Below are 7,722 nucleotides of genomic sequence, written 5' to 3' on the forward strand. Positions count from 1 at the left end.
AACCAAACAATTTTCAAGTGGATCTTCTGGGTATCTCTTTCTGAAGTGTTCTTCAACCAGCTCATCAATGATATCAATTCTCAAGCAAGTATCAGCTTCAGAATGATGCTTCTTCATAGTGTTATTAATGTTGAAAACCAATTGATCTTCACCAACTCTAAGAGTCAATTTTTCTCCCTTAACATCAATCAATGCTCCTGCTATAGCCAGAAAGGGTCTTCCCAAGATAATTGGAATATTAGAATCCTCTTCCATGTCCAAGATGACAAAGTCAACAGGTATATAGAACTTCCCAACCTTCAGAGGCACATTCTCCAAAATCCCTTCAGGATACTTAATTGATCTGTCAGCTAACTGAAGAGAAATGTGGGTCGGCTTAAGATCTCCCATATTGAGCTTCTCATAAAAGGAAAGGGGCATAAGGCTAACACTAGCCCCTAAATCACATAAAGCTTTTGTAGAACATGATTCCCCAATGTGGCATGGAATTGAAAAACTCCCTGGATCCTTGAGCTTTGGAAGAAGTTTCCTTTGGAGGATAGCACTACATTCCTCAGTTAAGGCTATAGTTTCATGGTCTTCAATTCTCCTCTTGTTTGAGAGAATTTCTTTCAAGAATTTTGCATAAGAGGGCATTTGTGAAAGAGCATCAACAAAAGGCACATTTATGTAAAGCTTCTTCAAAACCTCTAAGAACTTTCCAAATTGCTTATCAAGCTTGGCTTTTTGAAATCTCTGTGGAAAGGGAAGTTGTGGATTGTAGGGCTCTGGAGGTATATACTTTTCTTCCTTCTCCTCAATTTTCTCTTTACATTTTTCTGCACTCTCTTGTTTTTCATTCTCATCAATTTCTTTCTCATTTTCTCTCCTCTCACTATTTTCACTTTTCTCATTTTTTTCACTCTTCTCATTATTTACAACTTTCCCACTTCTTAAAGTAATAGCTTGACACTGCTCTCTTGGGTTTTCTGGTTGACTTGGAAGTTTTCTAAAAGACTTGGTACCTGAGGAAGATGCTTGTTGTGCAATCTGATTTTCCAGCATTCTGTTATGTGTTTGCATCTGTTCTAGCCTTGCTTTCATCTCTCTCATCTCCTCATCATGCTTAGTTTGGTTAGCAAGAATCTGTTGTAGTAAAGCTTCAGTGGTGGAACTTTGTTCTTGCTATTTTGGTGGAGGATTCATATTTTTCTGCTGAAAATTAGGCAATGGTTGCCTATTTTGCTGATATGGAATTCCTTGTTGCTGTTGTGGTTGAAAATTCTGATTTGGAACTTGACTTTGCTGATTTCCCCATGAAAAGTTGGGATGATTCCTCCAAGTTAAATTATAAGTTTGAGAGTAAGGATTCACCATTTGTTTGTTTCCATAATTACCAACATATGCAGCTTGCTCTCCATAGTCTACTCCACAGCTGGTAGTTCCCTCTGCATAAGCAACTTGTTGTGAACTTCCAGATGATGATGATGAACTAACCAACATACTCAAATCTTCCATCTTCTTAGCCAAGACATTTGTAAGTGCATCAAACTTTGCATTAATCATGTTGAATGGATCAAGATCATACATTCAGTGACTTGCCTCCTTTGAGTTGGAGCTGGTCCTCTTGGACTACTCCAAAGATGAGTATTCTTTGCAATTTTCTCCAATAGCTCATAAGCTTCATCTTCATGCTTCATAATAAACTCTCCTCCCATTTGAGCATCAACAATCCCTCTAATTGCAGGAGTGACATTGGTGTAAAAATTCTGATTTATCATCCATTTTGGAATGGCATGATGTGGGCAGTGTCTCTCTAATTCCTTCCATCTCATCCATGACTCATAGAGAGTTTCATCTTCTCTTAGTCTAAAAGCTGTCATTTGATTCCTCAATTCTTGAGTTTTTCCAGGTGGAAAATATTGTGCAAGAAATGCATCAGTGAGTTGCTCCCAATTTGTAATGGAGTTGCGAGGTAAAGAATCAAGCCAATCCAATGCTCTATCTTTCAAAGAGAATGGGAATAGCTTCAATCTTGCTGCATCATCAGATACTCCAGGTTGTTTTTGCATGTCACAGATCATAGCAAACTTTTTCAGATGTGTGTGTGGATTTTCAGAAGGATGTCCCCGAAATTGGGAATTTTGAATCATTTGAAGAACCCCAAAATCCATCTTGTAACTATTTGCATCAATTCTTAGTCTTGCTATACTTTCTCTCAAATCATCAAAACGAGGAAAAGCATGATCCATCATACTTCCCCTAGGTACATTAGCATTTACAACCTCTTCACCTTGGGCTACATTTTCATTGTTTCGATCATTTCCAACATTACCACCAATTCTCATTCTTTCATCAGCCATGTTTGCTTCTAATTCAGTTTCTCTCAATGCTTCTTTTCTTCTTCTGGTTTCTTTCTTGTTGGCTTTACAAAATTTCTCAAATTCAGAATTGAACAATAAGGATGTGTCACTTGTGCTTCTAGCTCTTCTCATAAAAGATTAAAAGTACCTGAAAAAGAACAAACAAACACAAATGAAAAGATAACAAAGATAAAACTAAAAACAACTAAAATAATCAAGAATTCAATCTTAAACAAACAACTCTCCGGCAACGGCGCCAAAAACTTGTTGTGGCCCAACCGCAAGTGCACGGGTCATACAAGTAATATAGAAAAGATATCGTTCCCACGAGGAGTTGTGTTAATGATTAAATTTTTGATATAAAAAGTTGACTAAATTGAACTATTTTTGAAATCAAAGTAATAAATTGATGGGTATTGGAGTATGAAATATATATGTGCAAAATTAATAATCTATTCCACTATGTAATGATTTAACTAAATTTGCATCAAATTAAAACAAGGAAATTCAAATGTGGCAATATTTAAAATGGCAAGCAATTAAATTCGATTAAAAATTAACAATGATAAAAAGGCGATTCCAGAGTTCGGGATTTCATATTCGAGCTATTTTGGGATTTCAAATTGGTTATCCAATCTTGTGGAACTTACGGGTTTTAAGGAGATTAATTCTTAAATCCTTTGAATACCCTTTCGAGTGAGACAAAGAGTGCCTTAATCAATCTAATCCTACTTTCGTGGAGTTAGAGTTAATTAAGACCCATTAAGTTCTTTAATTAATCTGTAAATCCTCTTAATCCTTAGTCTATTTCTAGATCTAAGTTAATTAAGTCCAATTTATTGATTATCTATCACAATGCCTTCTCCTTTCGGTGCCTCAACCATGGATTAAGAACATTACTTAATGGGATCCTACACTAAGCATGTCATTAAGCACACAAGAAATGAATAAAACTCATTAAGACCACAAAATATAGATTACCCAATCAAAATCCACAAAATATCTCAAATATTACAACCCTTACTCCAGAATCAAAATAAAACTACTCACTACCCATAATGTTTACAAGATATCCTTAGTTTGTATGGAAATAAAGCTTTAATCTAAGCTAGGAAATAAGAAACTAAACACTAGAAATGTAGGGAAAATGTAAGAAAAGAAAGAAATCTCCAAATCTGATTGGAAATGGTGTGGAAGGTGAATGTGACTCTTCAGCTGCTCCTCTTTCTCCTCCTCCTTTCCTTTTCTGCTCTCCTCTTTTTTTTCTAAAATGGGAAATAAGGCTATTTATAGAAATTTTCTGACATGGAGCCCTAAAATGGTGTGTTTTAGGAGGAGTTTTCTAGGGAATCTTCTGCCAGCTCATTAATGAAACCTTTGTGGGACTGCATAAGTGGACTGCATAAGTTATCACGATCCCTTATGCGATTCACTGGTTCTGGTTCACTTATGCGAAACTGCATGACTTGGCACATAGGTTATGCACAATTCTGTGAGATTGCTTAAGGGGGGCGTGAATCTGCATAAGCTATGCACTCCCTTTATGCACAATTCGGCAGGTGTTGGAACAGTGATTTTTCTCCTTATGCAGATCTGCATAGCTTATGCGGCAAGTTATGCACAATTTGGTCAATGCATATTTCAGCTTGAAAACTTGTTTTTGACATCTTTGGCTGTAGAAGTCACTCCTCAATGGCAAAATTTCTCTTCAGTCCTTCAAAAACACCATTTTTCCTACAAAACAAAGTAAAAATTACAAATTAATCCAAAATTGACAATTATGAAAAACTAACTAAATAACTAACGAAATTAGCTAAAAGTAACTAATAATCAAATAAAATGGCTATGAAATTAAACCTAAATGACTATGCAAAATGTATGCATCAGTCACCGGAATAGTATAATATACCAGGCTATCCAAATAGAGGTGTTACACTATAAGCTTTTATTTTTTTACACTAGTTTTAGATGAATTGACGAAACTTATACAAGAGAGTATTCCTTAGTGCATGATGTTTGCGGATGATATTGTTATGATAGATGAGACGCGAGAAGGAGTCAATAGAAAGCTAGAGCTTTGGAGAAGTACTCTAGAGTTAAAGGGCTTTAAGTGAAGTAGAACGAAGACAAAATACATGCATTGCAAGTTCAGTGAAGGCCAAACTAGTGATAGGGAAGGAGTTAGTTTGGATGGAGTGATACTATCCCAAAGTAATCACTTTAAATATCTCGGCTCAGTCCTTCAAGTATATGGGGGATGTGAGGATGATCTTAGTCATAGGATTAAAGCCGGATGATTGAAGTGGAAACGTGTCACGAGAGTTTTATATGATCGCAAGATTCTCAATAAGTTGAAAGAAAAATTTTACCATACAGCCATACGACCGGCTATGTTATATGGTAGTGAGTGTTGGGCATTGAAGGAGTCGTATGCGTCAAAATAAGATTTGCAGAGATGAGAATGTTAAGGTGGATGAGTGGCCATACTAGACTAGATAAAGTCCGTAATGAGAGTATTAGAGAAAAGGTAGGAGTGGTGCCAATTGAGGATAAGTTGAGATAAGGGAGATTGAGGTGGTTTGGTCATATAAAGCGTAGACATACGGAGGCTTCAGTTAGACAAGTAGAGCACATTAGGTTAGAAGATTGAAAGAAAAAAAGGGGTAAACCTAAATTGACTTGGAGGAGAGTAGTACAACATAACCTAGAAGCATTACACATTTCTGAGAATTTAACCCAAAATCGTTTAGAGTGGGATGAAGGTTTAATTTTTTGGGATGAAGGTTTAATTAAGTTGAGTTGAGTTGAGTTGAGTTTTTTAAAGCTTATTATGCTTAAAATGAGTTTCGTGAACGGTGGGTGGGTGGATCTTCTTTTGTAAAATATAAAGTGTCTTTTAATGGTATGGAAATTGGGCTTATTGTCTCAAAGAGGGGTCTTTCGCCAAGGAGATCCTCACCCTCCTTATTTATTTATTCTATGTGTTGAGGGGCTAACTGCACTTTTATCTAAAGCAGAGCAAAGAGGGATAATTATGGATGTAGAGTCAGTAGAAATGGGACCAGTATTTTCAACCTCCTTTTTAATGATTATAGTTTCTTTTTCTTTAAGGCAAATGAGGAGAAGTGTCTCAAAATTAAACAAATTTTGTCGCCTATGTAAGAGTTTCAGGACAGCGGTTAATTTCCAAAAATCGAGTACATTTTTTAGTTCCATACCTGATGGCATGAGACTGATGGTTAAAGAGAAAGTGGATGTTCATACCCTACTTGATCATGGGAAATATTTGGGTCTCCCTTCGCTCGTAGGGCAGAGTAAAAAAGCTGTGTTTTCCTTTTTAAAGGATAACTCTGGGGAGATTGCAGTGTTGAAAGATAAATTTCTTTCTAGGTTGGCTAAGGAAATTCTGTTGAAGTCTGTTGCACAACCAATTTCGTCCTATTGTGTGAATGTTTCTTCTTCCCTTGTCAATTTGTGAGGAATTGGAAAAAATGATGAACTCTTTTTAGTGGGGTTTAAAGTCTAATGCGAGAAAATGCATTAATTGGATGTATTGGAACAGACAATGTGCACCGAAGGTCAAAGGTGGTTTGGGCTCTAGAAACCTTCATTCCTTTAATTTGGCAATGCTTGGAAAACAACGTTGGAGATTACTCTCCAATGCAAGCTCTTTATTCACTCAGGTCTTCAAAGCTAAATACTTCCCTAAAGGGGCCTTTTTGGATGCCCAGTTGGGGTATGATCCCAGTTTCATTTGGAAGAGCTTGTTGCATTCTCAAGTTTTGTTTAAGAAGGGAGCGAGGTGGCGGGTTGGAGACAAGAAATACATTTTTATTTGGAATGATCCTTGGCTTAAGGATGACCAGTCTTTCTATGTTAGAATTCTTTTGAGTGATGGAAATGAATTGCTGCGGGTGTGTGGGATGATTGACAATGAAAGGAGATGTTGGGATTTAGAAAAATTGGGATGTGAATTGCATTCCACAAATTCCCCTAAGCAGCAGAAGTATAGCTGGTGGTAGTGTGGTATTTTGGAAAAAAGGGAACTATACAGTGAAATCGGGTTATGCTCATATGGAGGATTATTATGTAAGATTTGATTCTGAGATGAAAGGAAATTGGGACAGGTTGTGGAAGTTACAAATTCCACCTAAAGTAAGGGATTTTTTGTGGCCTATTGCAAGAAATGTTATTCCTACAAGGGAGAGGCTTCAACAGAAAGGGTTGGATGTGGAAGATGATTGTTTATTTTGTGGTGCTCATAAGGATTTTGTTCACGTCATTGCTGCATTGCCCTTTGGCAAGCTCTTGTTGGGATCTAATTAGCATCTCTGATGAGCTTTTTCATGTATCTACCTCTGCCCAATTTTTTGCCTTCATTATTCTTGTGCAGGAAGAAGATTTAAGAAATCAATCTTGTGTTCTAGCATGGAGTATTTGGTCTGCTCTCAACAATCTTCTGTGGCATGGTAAACATCCCTCTCCTCATGATGTTGTTAGAGCTGCAAAACAAGTGTTGATGAATTGGAAGGGTGCTTGACAAGTTGCACCTGCTCTGGAGAGTATGGGAGCTGCTCATAGAGTGCAAGGGAGATGGTTCAAGCCTCCAGAGGGTGTCTTGAAGTGTAATGTTGATGGAAATGTGAATATTGCAGGAGGTTGTGTTGGATTTGGGGTGTTATTGTGGGATTCAAATGGTAGGTTTGACACAGCCTTGACTAGTATTGTTCAAGGCATGCGAATTGCAAGGGAGGCAGAAGTTATTGCTTTAGGGAGGCTTTGGCATGGTTAAAACGAAGTCAGCTCTCAAGGGTGTTGGTGGAAACTGATTCACAGGAGGTTGCTTTTGCAATTCAAAGTGCAAAGGAAGACAAAACTGAATTCGGGGCTATTGTTCAAAATTGCAAATTTCTTCTGCAGCAGCTTCATGACGTCTCTGTTGGTTGGATTCACAGGACTTGTAATCAAGTAGCTGATTGTTTAGCTAAATTTCCTTTGTTCATGCCAATCATTATGTTTGGGTTGACTTACCAAACTCTTGTAAAGCCTTAATGACCACTGATCTTCATGATTAATGCATTTTCTGTTTGTTTGACAAAGAAAAAGGAATATTGTCAAAATATGAGTTTGTTTTTTTTAATGACAGGTGGTTTAATATTTTAAAAGCGTTCAAAAAATAATAATAAATTTAGAAAATATGCATTAATGCTTTGGATTGAAAGATTTGGGCAGTTGGATTTGGAATAAATTCATTCTTTGTATTAGTTAAATAAAATATTTTTAAATTGATAAATTTTAAAATTTAAATTTTAAATCAAAATTCATTAATTTAAACACAATCTTAAAGATGCAGAATGAATACGAGTCTTGCTTTTGAAGC

General features: G+C 36.6%; 1 non-coding gene across 1 annotated transcript; it reads left to right on the forward strand.

Annotated features, from left to right (window-relative positions):
* Positions 1 to 1,770: 1,770 nt before the first annotated feature.
* LOC131169645 (small nucleolar RNA R71) lies at positions 1,771 to 1,877 on the forward strand. Its single transcript, XR_009140536.1, has one exon. It is a non-coding gene; the product is annotated as a small nucleolar RNA R71 (small nucleolar RNA).
* Positions 1,878 to 7,722: the final 5,845 nt, after the last annotated feature.

The sequence above is a fragment of the Hevea brasiliensis genome, chromosome 1 (assembly GCF_030052815.1).
Source record: "Hevea brasiliensis isolate MT/VB/25A 57/8 chromosome 1, ASM3005281v1, whole genome shotgun sequence".
Lineage (NCBI taxonomy): Eukaryota > Viridiplantae > Streptophyta > Magnoliopsida > Malpighiales > Euphorbiaceae > Hevea > Hevea brasiliensis.